General features: G+C 40.5%; 1 protein-coding gene across 2 annotated transcripts in view; it reads right to left on the bottom strand.

Annotated features, from left to right (window-relative positions):
- The window catches only part of RERG (RAS like estrogen regulated growth inhibitor), a 96,235-nt gene that overhangs the window by 64,416 nt on the left and 16,729 nt on the right, over positions 1–15,090 (bottom strand). The gene's annotated exons all lie outside the window — the stretch shown is intronic.

Here is a 15,090-nt window from a genome sequence, read left to right as displayed (position 1 = left end):
TTTGGGATCAGTCAGCACAAAGGCTAGGTTTCTTAAGGCTCTTGGCATTGCTCTGCTTGTGGGGAAGAGAGCCAAGATGTCTGCTTCAGAGCCCTAATCCCATGTCTTTTTCTATTTATAGAGGATTTAAAAACATGTCTCTCATCAGAATATTACCAAAATTCAAACAATCTGAATTTTCTGTTAAGCAGAAATCTTTCAATGCATAACTGCAATATTTATGCACTTAGCACCATTGTCAGAGGCACAAAAGTACAAAGCAGTGCTATTTGGAATATTATCTAGCACCTACTTGTATTACGAACAATAATGCAGTGTCTTGTTAGAGCACATGGGAAATAGAAGTTCTCCTCTCGTTGATTCATTGACACCCAGAGGACAAAGACTAACTGGAAATGAATGCACCTTGCTGGATCTGGGATAGATTCCAAATGCTTCTCACTGGCTTTTCTGATCCAAATGCTCTCCAAATTTTAGCAGCCATGATATTTTTAGACCTTGCCAGCACCTTGTGTCTTAAAGCTTTGTAGCAGGCCTGGGAGGTGGAGGAAACACTGCAAGCCCCTGTTCCATACATGAGAAGGCTGGAAGCAGAGGCTGCCAAAACTCACAGTGAAGTTCCAAGGCAGAGCCAGGAGAGCAGGACAGATGGCCACTCTTGCAGGAGAGAGGAGCTGTGCTATTCCTGGCACACTCAGGCCCCTCCATTCTGCCAGTCTCCACTCTAGAAGCTGGGATGGCTAAAGGAGCCCCTCACTTTTTGTCTAGAAAAATCACAACTACACTGTGCTTTCCCACTAAGCCGGATACATTTCAAGAGAAAGTGAAACACTTTGCTCTGAGTGGCAAGTGTGAAATGCTAGGACCCAGTGCAGAACCATGCTGAGAGCAGAGCTCCACATACCTTTGTGCTCCTGCTGTTCCCCACAGGGATTTAGGGACTAAATATTTCATTTCTCCTGCAGAAAGGACTCTAGTGTTTCTTCAGGAGCTTGATATTGTGCAATGGCATTCATCTCACAGGGTACAGAGAACTTCAGCATTCTAGGCTGTTAACACTTACAGCATTTTGAGAACCAGTGAACACACTGTCTGCATAGCATCTGTTACCATGGCCTGCAAGCACTCATTTCCAGAAAGAGGAACAGCTATAGTAAAGTAAAAGCTGTAGTAAATACACAGCACATAGCTGCACACTACTTTAGAAGCACTACGGAAAGTAAATCAGCCACATCCATTTCTTCCATAACCTCCTGCCACCTGCACCTTAAACAGTGGCCCAGTTTTACTGGAGAACTTATTTCTCTCAAATTGCTGAGGCTGCACCTGCTTACTCAGTGCTGGTGAATTTGATTCACAAGCATATAATTTCTCTGGCATCTCCAGGTCTGTTTTCATTGCAGTTCACAGGTAATGAATAATTAACTACAGTTCTGCAACAGAGGCATCTGCCTTGGCATAGAAATTCGGGGCTGGGGCTGCAGCTGAATTCAGCGCTTGAGAATAATTTCAAATAAAGTCCTCCTCTTTGGTTCACTTTGAGAATGTGACAAGTGATGAAGAACTGCACCTAAACTCATCCTTTAAGTGAAGTTCTTTGTTGCTCCTCTCATTACAAATATGAATCAGTGTGGGAATGTCAAGCAACTCCAGTTTGTATGTCTGGGTGTATTTTACCCTAGAACTATTTTCTAGGCATTATTCTGCCCTGGGAGACCATTCACGATAATCTTTGCTCTTGGTGTGTGTTTGCACAGCACCTAACACAACCTGGCCAGGTGTGCTGAGAACTGAAGTGCTACAACCATGGGAGAAACTCGGTCTGGGAGGAGCAACACTGAGGGAGTCCAGGTTTTGTTTCAGATGTGGCTCCCAAGATTAATCTCAGGTGTCTAAAGAGGAGAGCTTACAATGACCAGTTGCTACAACTAGGGTTTTATATGCACTATTAGGACACAATATGCTGAAGGTAATTATATCTATTTGTCAATTTTGGATGCAGTCTGGTCAGAAAATAATTAAAATAAGAGACAGATGGCTAAATAGAGCAAGATGAAATAATGGGGGGAAAATCAAGTTTCCTTAGGAAACCAGGACCACAAAGACAACAGTGAAGTGGAACTTTTGGATTCACATATTTTCTCATTCCTTTTTTTTTTTTTGTTTTTTTTTTTTTTGTGAAGTCACACTTTTCCAGAAGTACCTCCCCTTATTGCTTTTCCCTTACTGATTAGACTCGGGCTTCTTGTGTAATTAAATCTGAACCTCCCAGTTTCTCAGAGATAGAATTACAGTGTAAATAGTAGTGGACTACAGGAAGTTAATGTGAGGTTAGAAGAGTAATCACAAAGCACATTTAATATACTTTCTCACTAATATATACCATGACAGTACAGATGAATATTCCCATTTCAAATAAGACCTATTTCAGTCTTAGCAAACTCTGCTTAAACATTTCATTGTGGTTTTTTTTCTCTCTACACTCCAGTTTAAGCAGAAGCAAAGAGTCCCAAAAACCTCATTATAAAATGTATTCCTGCAAGACTTCCAAACTATTTTAGGATGTTCTGAAACCTTCAAGAAATACAGTCCAAATAGATTTTTTGTGTTCCTTCCTAACCAAGTTATGTGAAAGTTTGAGATACCATTCTAATAGCAAGACCTCTTACACAAGATAATAGTTTTATAATAAGATAGTTGCAAAACAGTTATTTTTTATTTATTTAGCTTTGAAGAAACAATCTGAGATTTATAAGTAGTTTCCTTCCTCAGCATTTCAAAAGCTGAAATATGTTTGTATGCAGTGGAGCAGCATTGTGGCCTCAGTTCAGCACAATTCCTGGTGTAATGATACAGGGCAAAAACACTGCAGAGGACATTTGCTGACCCTTTGTACAAGGCTGTACACCGAGATACCAAATCTAATTTTAAAAAAAAGCCATAGTGATTGGAAGACTACTTCATCTCCATCTTGGAAATGTTCCACCATTCCCATCTGGACAAAGGAAAAACAGGAATGAAACCATGAAGTTTTATGACAAACTGAAGCTGAATACTGGCAGATTTTCAATAGATACTTCTCAAATCTGTAGCCCCCTGAGAATACTGTGTAATATGCTGATAGTGCCCATGTCCTGATATAGCTTGTAGTTTTATAAAGAAAGGATTCCTCTTTACTCTGATGAAGTGCACAGTTTGAAAAACTCTCCCAATAAACTCTCCTTCAGCTATTAAGAGATGAAATATTGTGCTTTTGCTGGATAACTCATAAGTTACACAGACAGAAACATCACATCATTAGCAAGGCCAGTATCAAATGTAGCTGTAAATCATGAAAATAAAGCTTTTACTTATAGATAATGGCTTGTAATTTTGAAAATTTATGCTTAGACAAATAATTTTCCTCACCAAGAGTGAATAATTAAACCATAGCTTTAAAAACTGTATTTCAGCACCACAGCAACTTCAGGGCTTGCTGATTTTCTCAGGATGTAGGAATGTACTCTGGGCTCTGGCTGACCACTCAGGTATATTATTCTCAATTTCAGTAGCTGGAAACAGGCTGCTGCACATGTCAAAATTATTCATTATGTCCAACTGTCTCTCCCAAATCGTTCCATGCTCAGTTTTGCTGGTATTTTACTCTTTTAATGGATTGTGAAGTGTGATGCATGTTTATAGCATGGTGTCTTCTCTCTCCATCAGCTTCATTCCAGAGCCAGCTGCCAAGCAAAGAGAGCAGCCAAGGAGCTTGCAGAGGCCCTGCTGAGAGCCCTGTCACCCTACCTGCCCTGTCACTTCACCAGCTGACCCCAGGGCAGCTGCTTCTCCATCACCCTCTCCACAGGACAAAACCCTGATGGGAAATGCAGTCTGTTGGAATCCGTTGGATTGCACAGATTCCAACCCTTGTGTTTAACCCACAGGAGATTGTGGACTTTGGGTTTCTTTGTGGATATGGGAATAAGTGGTGTTGTAGAATTTTTGTTAGATGAAATGTGGAGTTTGGTTAAATGTGTGTCTGACAGATGGCTGACAAAGTTGTTAATGCAGTGCTCATGGTTCAGACAAGAGAGGGAGATGTTGGAACCCTGGATGCTGAGAATTTTAAACTTTCTGTGCTGAAAGGCACAGAAACTCAAGAGAACACTGCATTTGACCTGAGGCCATGGAGAAGGCTTCCAAAATTGAGTGATAACACTGGGATTATGGGTATGGAGTTTGAATAGGAGTGTGTAAAATCACAGGGTAAAAATCAGAGTTTAAGGTCTTACAATAAAGCAATATATGTAGAGCAAGATGGAGCTTTTAGGACAGAGAAAGGTTACTCTTCACCTTCTTCTTCCTTCTTCTCCATGGGTTTGGGTGGTATTGTGTAATCAGACAGAAAAGTCCACAGTGAGGGCTTTGAGTGATCAGTTATTGGGTTAAAAGTGAAAATAATTTAGGTGTCATTTCTTAATTGGATAGTTTAGCCTTAAAAGAACTTGTGACAAGAGATGGCCATTTTGTGCCTTGCTAATGAAAGAAAGCAGATCTCAAAGCTGTGAGGCTGTAATATTGAAAAGAAACAATAAAAACCTGAGTCTAAATGTGAACCATCATTTCAAGTGCCCTCAATCCTCACCTCAACAGAGGTAGAAAAAGGAAGCTGAAAACTGGCAGCAGTCTGTGGCTAACTGGGTGCCAAGTGATGGAGATCAGCTGATTGCAGCACTCTGTTTAACCTGCAAGCCCCTGGGTGCTTAGGGCAGCCTAAGCTTGGCAAAGATGCTCTCTGGGGAGTGGGATGCACCCTCGGAAGGATGGGAAGGAGCCACATGACAAAGGTAGGAGTCCTGTACAGAAACCAGCAAATGTTTGTGGATGTTCCTGGAGTAAACACTGATTTTGTGTCTGGATACCAAATAGGGATTTTTCATGTCACCCACTGCTTACATCAGTTCCAGTAATGTAGCACACGTGTGGCTTTATGAGAATGCAAAGCAACCCAAAAAGCAGTGAGAACTATTTCACATTATAGAATCTTGCAGGAGGAAATTCAGGGAAGGCTCTGTCTTCTGGCCACAGTCAAAGGAGCAAATCAGAAGCTCTTGGGGAATTCAAACTGGACTGGCTGGGGCAATTTTTCTGCTTTGCATCTCTTGTGTAGAGAGCTACTTGAAAAATTTCCAGCTATTTTTTTTTTTTTTCTCCTTCTGGAAAGTTCCAATTCATGAAAATCAACAAGTTTCATGGGAATATGCTGGTTTTTAAAGTAAAATATTTTCATTGCACAGAAGAGTAAAAAGCAAATGGTTATGACAAGGTCAAGGAATGTTCTGATATTTCATTTCAAGCTTGTCAGCTTTAACCTTTCATCCAGCATAAAATTTTAAACAGAGGCAAAAATGAGCCATGACTTATTTAAGTAAGAAAATTAGTTTACAGTTAACTTGTGGAGCTGTGTAGAGCTGGAAAGAAGGTGTGCAGAAAATAACAGGCCTATTGTGAAACTCCAAAATCTACTGCTGTTGGTCTCACTAGGGAGTTTCATCCTGGGTCAAGGAGCTGGAGCTGGGAGAGGGTAGAGCTGTGAATGCCCACTGCTTGGTGCCCATTTGAGGAATCAAGATAGTGCTGTTGATAGTGAGTTTCAGAGAGGATACCAGGTCATTGTTCATCCCTAGGCATGGAACTGCAGCTCACTGCTAAGGCCTTTCATACAGCTGTGTCATACAGGCCTTGTCTGGAAAATCCAGATGCTTTGTCTGGAAAATCTACTCTCAAGATTTAATTCACACCTATCCCTTTGAAATACTAACACTGGATTACTTGAGTGCCCCATTTTATCTTTGGGAGTGTGACTGTAATAAATCCTTAACTGTGGCCAGGTAGGCTACAAGCCCATTTCTGTGAACAGTCTTGTATTCATCCTTCTGATGTGGTAAGATATAAAATAGCACCAATTTTGTTTTAATTAGTGGTGTCTATTCAAGAACATGACTAAGTTCAGGCTGTAGCTGCTCTTGTGTTTCTCCTTTTATTAGAACAATCATTTTGATTTCTTGGAGGGCTTTGGGATTTATTTTTTTTTTTTGTCGTGGAGCAGGAGTGAGTGATGTTACAGGGGTTGCATGTTTGGTTTTTACACTTGCAATAAGTTTTATAAGATATGCTTGCCCTGGAGATCAAAATATATGTGAAAATTAAATACTTGTAGAGAATAAATGGCTTTTTTAAAATGTAGAGATTCATGGTCAGCTTCTGGGCTACAAGCATTTCTTTTTCTGTATTTAGTCTAAATTAAGCAAAGGAGCCCATTTGAACTCAATTAAATAAAAACCCTGTTCTTGAAATATGGCTTTTATGCAGAAAGTGTCAATTTTATAACAGAGCTATACATTGACTGCTTCCTACATGCAAACTGTGCCCATGTTGAAGGTAGAGGTGTTAAATTCAGCACATGCTTCTTGTCTGGAGTTGGAGGAGCAGCTCTGGGTACCCTGTGAGGGCCATGTGTTGAAGCTGGCAGTCAGACCCTGCACTTACAGCCCTCATTTTATATGACAGTAAAGGCTGATGTGAATGCCTGTCTGAACAGCATGGGAGCAAATCTTTGGGGTTTTTTTTTTTCCCACTTCAAAGGCTCCTCCTACCATGTGAGTCAGGTATTTTCTACAATTTATCTAGCTCTGCTCCTGACTTATTTTATTCATACCCAAAGCTCCAAAGAGACTTTTATGATTTGTTTCACAATGCCTTTCCTACATGCTTTGGAGAACAAGCTGAGAATCCAATTTATGACAAGGTTCACTCTCACCACTCAGTCACAGATATGCTCAGTTGGAAGGGACCCCAAGGATCACTGGTCCAACTCTGAGCACTGCAAAGGATGGGAAATATCTGATATGATCTAACTTATGCTCAGCTTCAACCACACAACCTGGGTTATAGCAAATAGAAGCTGATCTTTGTATATGGTAGTCAACCCTTAGGATTATCTAAATTTTCTTAATTCATTATGAGCACAGGGGCCTTCAGCAGCTTTTCTTTTGTTGCCTTGATTATTTTTTTAAACTTAGTTTGGTTCAGTTGATGGAAGAGGTCACTTTATTTCCTGTGCTGGAGATCATGGGTGCATCAGATGCTATGGATCTCCTGCAAGTTCCAAGTGCTTTGTGAGACTGCTTCCCCCGTAGGGTTTCTCGTTTTGAGAAAGGATCTGTCCAGAAATCATGAGCTGCATTGCAGAACACATTTAAATAATCACCTTCCTCCTAGGAGCCACAATGCAAAGAATGAGATTTTTAGCTTGTACTTCACCAGGCATCAGAGCTGCAGCACTGATATAACAAGGCAACACTTTTTTGTCTTCCTCTCTGGGGCTCACCAGGCTGTACCATCTGTTCCTGCATGCTGGACAGGACCCAGGGAAGTGCCAAGCAGAGCAATGAGGTCTCAAAGTGAGAGGTGAGGGTGGATGGAAAGGAGGTTCCAAGCTGAGTGGAGAAAAGCAAGACCAGAAAATGATGAGCAGAAAGGGAACATATGCAGGGGAAAAAAAAAAAAAAAAAAAAAAAAAAAGCAAACCAGTCATGCCCTACATATCTTTGTGTAGTCTGTGCCTGACTTGGTGTGATGACTTGGTGTGACTTTCATTGCAGTGTCAGTGGTAACTCCACTAATGGGAGAAGTTAGTTTAGGAACTCAGCAAGTGAAGGAATGCATGAAGACTCCCAGGTAAGGAGATGTAGGCCTTAGTAGAGATTGGCCTTGGCTTGTCTGACATTAAAAACATGCAGGTCCTAGGAAAAACTGTGTTTTAAAGGGATGTGAATGACCTGAAGTCATGAAAAGAAAGGTGGTGCCTGGCTGCAGCCAATGGAAAGCACCAAGAAACCTTCCTAGGCAGAAAATGTTCTGCACTGAAGGTTCAGTGTTTGGGCCTGAGCTAGTCAGTGATTTCTGTGCTGTATTCCTAGACTTTTGGCTTGACTCATTGGTCAGTGGCCCTTCTCCAAGAAAAATGTTTTGCTGTTTCTATGGGATACACAACAAGTCCAAGTTTTTTCAGGATCTGATAATCCTGATTTCCTTGTATGCCCGTGTATGCACTATGAGATCTGGTAACTATCTGCTTGCTGCTGGTGCTGTATTCTGACCTTTGCACATAATCACCACACACTATCTAGAAAATATGGACAACCTTTAGAGTTTAGCAGCAAATGAACTCCCTGAAGACACAAAGCCTGTTCCAATGAGACAGTGTGTAATTCTATAGTCCTGAGCTCTAGTTGCCAAAAATTTTGCCTCATTATCTTGACTCTGCAAATCTTGCTGCAGAACCTGTAGGAGAAACTGTGTAAGGCACTGAAGCCCCTTCAGACAGGGAATGTGATCATGGTAGCTTATAAACCAGGATGTGAAACTTCCAACAGATAGTTCCAAAAACCATTTGATACCACACAGGCAATACTGTAAGCTTGTGGTTTATTTCTGAATCCCTGATGTGGGAAATGAAAATATAGATGGTTTGAGCTCTTGGAGATGCATTTTTGAGCAAGGACAAATACCTGAAGTGGAATTCAACAAAATTATAAAATACTAGGCTTGAAATCAGGACAGCTATGCAGAGTATTCTAGAGTAGTCATTATGCTTCAAATTAACACTATGTCTCCTTATTTCAGAGCAACTTCCTTGTCCTCTGGGAATGCTCTTTGCAGGATGTCTTTGCAGGACATCTCCTTGGAGAATGTGCTCACCTCAGAGCTGCCTGTCATTGCAATGTGCTGAAGATGAATTAGGTTCAATGTACTTCTAGGGCTCTGCTTGCTCATCTTTGGCCATAGCAGGACAAATTCTGCACACCTTCTCTGTCATACCTATAGCTGCAAAATCCCTTTGTATGTAGGCAGAAATACTGCAGGAAAGCCCTTTGGCACGGGCAGCATATTTAAATTCTCATCTGGCTTAAACTGTCCTAACTAAACTGTGCGGAGCAGGGTGTCTGTATTTGTTAATAATAAATTTTCACACTTACAAGGAGGAGTAGGATGTTTTTATATTTCTTGCTTTGGATTGATTTTTGACTAGGTATCTATCTATAGTTGTGGTTCTTGAGGGGAAGCATCCTTAATTCTTACTGCATTCTTAGTTCTTTCTGCCCTGTGATGCTTGCAGGCATGTTTCGTGTCTCAGCCCACCTGGTTTCCACAGGAAAAGGGCATCAGGTGCACATTTAAAAACTAATAAGTACCACTGGGATATTGGATGAAGATGTTCTCTGGGGCAGAAGTTTCTATAGGGGAGAGCTATTTCAGATGAGTGCTTCAGTGCCAATGGAAAAAACATAGGGAGAGACTTTAAAATGGACTGAGATGAAAAACATTTTCTTTGAAACAACTTTCTGAGTCTCCTACATTCCATTAAGAAATATTTTATAACCTCCAGTCTTTTTAAAACAAGAGTATGAGCCTGCCCCTCACCACATAAAGAGCAGAATTTTCTTCTACTTCTGTTGCAAGACAATGTCCTTTTTGCTTTTAAGAAGGGTCCTGGTGTATTCCTGGGTCAGGTACCAAAGGTTTGGGGAGTTGGGGGTGGTGTTTAAATGCCTCACCAGTGAGATGGGAGGAAATGCAGGAGCACAGGGATATGTTCTGTAGGACAGAGGTAAGGCACATAAGTAGTGGACTCTGGTTGATCCAAGCACGCAGAGTTGAAGGCTCCTTGAATCCTCATGTCCTTGAGATTCCACAGAGAGCACAAGTTCTGTTGGATGTCCAGGGAATGGACAAGACACTGGACCTTCAAGATACTGCTGGAGATGTTAGGACAAAATGGGGAAGGTACAGGTGTAGATACAAACTCCTTAGCTTAAAATACTCTGATTGATGGCTTTTTCTTCCCTGGAAAATGCGCATTTCACATATTTACACCCCCAAATGCTTTTCTCAGACACGATCTTTATGATCTCTTTCTTTTACAAGAAATTTATTTTGACATTAAAATAGATTGAGAGAAAAATAATGTGGAGGCCAAGGAGGTATCCACAAAAGAAATCTCATCTACTTCCAAGCATTTTTGCACAACTACAACACAAACTGACATGCTTATGTGTGGAGCTTCCCACTGATGTGGTATTCAATTTTTTTAAAGGCCTAAAAGGATTTATTCCCCCAGGCTTTTTTGAAATAAACTTCTAGTCTACTAATTACACTACAGTTGAAGTGACTGACCTAAGGTTGTACAAGAAATCTCTGATAGATATAAAATTTGAATTCAAGTTGTTGGTTTTCAAAGACACCTACTCCTTAATGACAACTACATCATAGGGTAGACACAGGTACCTCAAACTAGTTCAGATAGGCACTACATCATTTGCTTTGTCCTAGCTGATGTTTGGGTAGTCTTTCCTAAATAAAGAAAGAAGTTTGCCTCCCATGAGGTCTACCTTGCATTTTGCACAGTGTTTCTTGCAGATAGAAAAGTGGGAGAACAAAACTGTTCTGCTGGGCTATTAAAGATTTTATTTGAAGCCTGATGATCAGCAAACCTGTCCTCAAAATCATAACATTGGTACAAGCAAATGGCTTTCTGCTACATATAAAATGCAGTCTATGGAAGCACGGAAACTCTGCAAGTGGTTTCTAAGAAATGTGACAAAGAAAACTCCTCACAGAAAGGACATTCAGGGAAAGCTCTTTCAATTTAAATTTTTTTCCCTGAGTCATAACTACATTTAACTTCCATGTGTCAGAGAAGGAGGAGGTTGTGGCATAAGGGAAATAGGAGGTTCCTCCAGTAAAAACTTCAGATGAGCAGTTGCTTCTTCAGGCATCTACTTGTAGGATTATGCCAGATATAAAACTCTGCAGCCATATGGTGCACTGCAAACAAGGCATTCATTGCTACACAAACATCAGCTGATTTTTGCACATCCTTTGTTTACCTCTTAGCAAACCCTCTAATCTCTGCTGGGGCTTGCTGGGCCCTGCCATAATTCAAGAGGAAGCAGGAAATTAAAAGGTACTATGCTCCTCAGGGACAGGGATAAATTGAGGTAGGGAATGACTGTGACTTGCCAAGACCACACAAGGAGTGGGAGAACCCTCAGATTATTTCCCAGTTTGCAGCCTGGAAACTGGGAAACTGGGAGATGTGGGACTTCTTGCATGAAAACTAGGATTGCTCTTGAAAAGCATCATGAAGTTTGGGAAGTGGATCATTGCACTCAGCCTGGATAATCTCTGGCCCTTTGGCACACAGGGACACAGGCAAAGGACGTCCTCAGAGTAAACCCCCCTGGGCTTGGGCAAAAGTGGCTGCACATCTTCTTCTTCAGTGACATCATGTCCCTTTTTAACTGGCTTAAAATTATCAATTCTGAGTGCTCAGGTTGGTAGAGCTCCTTTGAAGAACAAGGTAGTCCTACAGAGGTTTTGATAAGGGTGTTTTAAAGCATAGTGGTGTAGCTGAAGTATTTGTTTGCAGTAAGACAAATCTTTCTGCTGCTTGGCTACAGAGAGATAAGGGTTTTTTTTTTACCTAGGAATTTGGGTGGCTGTTTAAAAAATGAGAAATAAAGCCCAAAAAACTCCACAATGAACAAAAATTTAAAAAAAAACCAAAAACAAAAAACCCAAAAGCCCAAAAAGAATGCAAAAAAAAAAAAAAAAACAAACCCAAAAAACCCCAAACCCACAAACCTTCAGTTCAACATTTTAAATAGCTCTAGCTTGAAATATTATTAGACTTCTGAATAAGCATGTTTGTATGTTATCTTCTTTTATGAGGGCCCAAATAGAAGAATCTTAATAGCTGAAATAGGGCTGGAGGGATTCATTTCCACCTTCCCCTTCTTTTACTCTGTTTCCATGAGATTTTCTGTCATCCACATTTTGCACCTGTACAGCTGCCCCAGCACAATGACTTTAAGCATTTCTCTGTGCTTATTAAAACCTTCTCCTTGTGTCTCGGCATAAGATGGTAAATAACTCCAAATTGATCAAAGATTTTTCAAGTTTATATAATAAATACCAGCAGAATTCAGAATAGATCCTGGAAAACTAGGACCAAAGTCTCTTGTTGTCAGCAACAGCTCACTGTGGTTCGTTTTGAGGAACAATTACTGGTGAACACTGTAATGTTACTTCAGACCTTTACACCAGCCTGACTTCAAGGTTAAATATTGAAATGTATGCATTTTTTCTGGCTGCTAATTAACTGTTGGTGTAGATACATGTGGACTTCAGAGCTGTCATTGATTTGCTCTGTGCACATAACACGATCCTGGCACTTTTATTCACACTAAAACTGTTCTCTGTAGCAGTTAGAATTCACTGGGAGTAGCTTGGAACATTCAGGAGAGTTGGTATGAATGACACCACAAATCAGATTATGATTCCCCAGGAGATTCAAAAATGCAGGGAGGTGTTCTCTGTCTATATCATAAGATGAAAATTACTAAATACTCTGTATCAAACTAGTAAAGCAGTTAACTTTTTTTTTATTTTTAGACAGATTGTAAACCCACTGCTCAAAAAGGCTCAAGCTCTTCTCAAAAATCACTTTTCATGTCTTTTTCATATACAAAAATATGGAAATATGTTGAGGGAAAGCTTCCATAAAGAAAGAGAAAAATAATGTGACATTCTAAATCTGTATTCATTTCCTGTATATTTGCCAAAGATCAGACTTTTATTACTTGCTATAGGTGTAAAATGAATATGCCTTAGATTAATAAAAGTACAAGGGGAAGCCATGGGGGAAAGTACGAATCAATGGAGCTTTCGCAAAGCTGTAAGCAAAGCAAAAGTTTGAGGGGAAAAGTGTGGAAGGATGTGTCCCCAGGAATGGCAGCAGAGCTGTAAGATCCCCTTCCCACTGTTCTTCAGCAAAGGGATAACTTGAAGGGAACAGGGAATAGAGAGATAGTAAGGGGAGGCAGTGGCAATCCATCAAAAACCTCTTTTTTAACAGCACAGAGAGCCTAGGAAAGACCCAGGGAATGTCAGACCCTAAACTCCTGTGCACAGAGACAAATGCTGAAGGGGTGTTTTGTTCCACCCAGCAGATGCACCAGGCAACAGTCAGACTGGAGATGCTGCCCTATAAACAGGCTTTAGAAGTTTTCAGTTCCACAGACCTAGGGCTTAAGCAAATAAAGTACAGTTTAATGGGAATATCATGACATATAGGATTAAGAGCTACTTACCAAGCCAGACCTTTTTCTTTTTTTCTCCTTGCTTTTCTCTTAGTCATGCACAAACCAAAGTCTAAATGTGGACATACTCCCAGGATTTTAGGATTCTGCAAAATTGAAATTGGCCTTATTCTCACTGGCGTAAGAAATTTTTCGTCATGGCAATTCTGGACAAAGTGAAAAATTTGCCATTCAAACAGTTTGCTTCACTGAAGCAAGAAGTGGAGGGAAGGGCAGAGGAAGTTACTTTATAAACAAAAATTGCATCAAGTCACTTTCTGAGAGAAGATGAAATTGAAGTTGCCCTTAATTAATTATTTCCCTCACAGCTTATTTCAGCAGCAGACAAACTACAGAGCACTCATTTATTCACTTGTTGCTTTGTGAGGAAAACATAGCAGAAGAGACAATTATCAAGTTGTGTATAAGGCTTTGACTTTGAGTAACACCAAATAAAAACTCATGTCAGTATTGTGTTATTCACTGCACGCAAATAACACTCTATGCTGTATCCCCACAGAGTAAATGCATTTTTTAATGTAAATTTCCTGGTTAAAACTGCACTAATGGTGGCAAATGGGGCCTGTGTTGGAGGGAAATGTGTTGAGCTTTGACGCTGGGATACTTTTCACCTCTGATCTAAGTAAGGTGCCAGCAAATCCATCAGAGGAGATTTATTTAAAAGGTTCATCACACTGCTGACTTTGCTGCGGTAAAACAGGCTATAAAGTTCCACCAGAGCTAAACAGCAGTGTCCTGCTGGGCTGATGTAAATGCCAGTGCACCATCATCGCTTGGGGCAGCCTAAACTGGAGTCTGGGCATAAACAAAGGCCTCCCCACTGCTCTGCAAGTGCTGAACCTTGGGAAGGCATTTGGATCACTGATTGTTTTAAGAGTCTGAAGAGCATTTACCTAAGACAAACATCTAGAAGTAAGGTGAACACCCAAAATTGATGTGGTGCACTGACAATGTTTTCTGGGGCGGCTACTGCTGCATGGTGTACACTCAGGGTATTAGCATTGCTTCCCAAGCTGCTCACTGTCCTGATTTGAACACGGTATTCCAGCCTGGCACTAAAAAGCCAAAAAAAAAAAAAAAAAAAAAAAAAAAAAAAAAAAAATCAAGAAGCAGCAAGCAACCAACCTTCAATTGAATGTATGAAATAAATAACTCTTCTGGAATGGCCTCTGTTAGGACAGTAGGGAAAAAAAAAAAAAAAAGATATTCTGATGGTACCCTTACTTCTAGTTGCACTGGATGGAGAATAGATCCAGAGTGTAAAAAGCCCAAGCACAGAGGAGAGAAAGTTTCACAGTGATGTGCACAGGTGAGGTAAAGCAACTGAGACTTTGCCACTAATCTCTGATGCTGGGAGCTGCATTTTTTTAGCTTCCAGAGTTGCTTGCCAAGACAAATCTATTTCAGATAAGCTAACGGAAAGGCAAACTTAATCCTAAATTGCTATTTGCTCTTCATTTCTTGGGGCTTTTGTCTCCCATGTACTTCATTACTTCTTCAGAGAGTCTGGCCCAATTTTTTTCCCTACACAGCTTCTTGAAAATAAAGTGTCCTATATCTAGGGCTGGAATATCTTCCACAAGGGTAAACTTGTGAGGAAAATTTAACTTCTACCCCCAGCATGCGACACACAGCTTGGAACATCCAGAGGTATTGTTTTGCTATCAAACACAGGCACACTTTCAGAGGCAAAGAAAAAGAATATCCTTACTGACATCCTGACCCCACTCTTGTCATATTTTATGTTCCTGCTCTGGGGACTGATAATACTAGAACACCTGGACACAGTTGCTACAAGAATAAATTTTAACACAGACACACAGCTATTTTTTGTTTTCCTATCCTTGTTCTTAGAAATGCCTGTAGTGCTTTTGCAGACATC

This window comes from Lonchura striata, chromosome 1A (assembly GCF_050655825.1).
Source record: "Lonchura striata isolate lonStrDom1 chromosome 1A, ASM5065582v1, whole genome shotgun sequence".
Classification (NCBI taxonomy): domain Eukaryota; kingdom Metazoa; phylum Chordata; class Aves; order Passeriformes; family Estrildidae; genus Lonchura; species Lonchura striata.
Note: the sequence above shows the minus strand (reverse complement) of the source record. Positions and strands in the feature narration are given on the sequence as shown.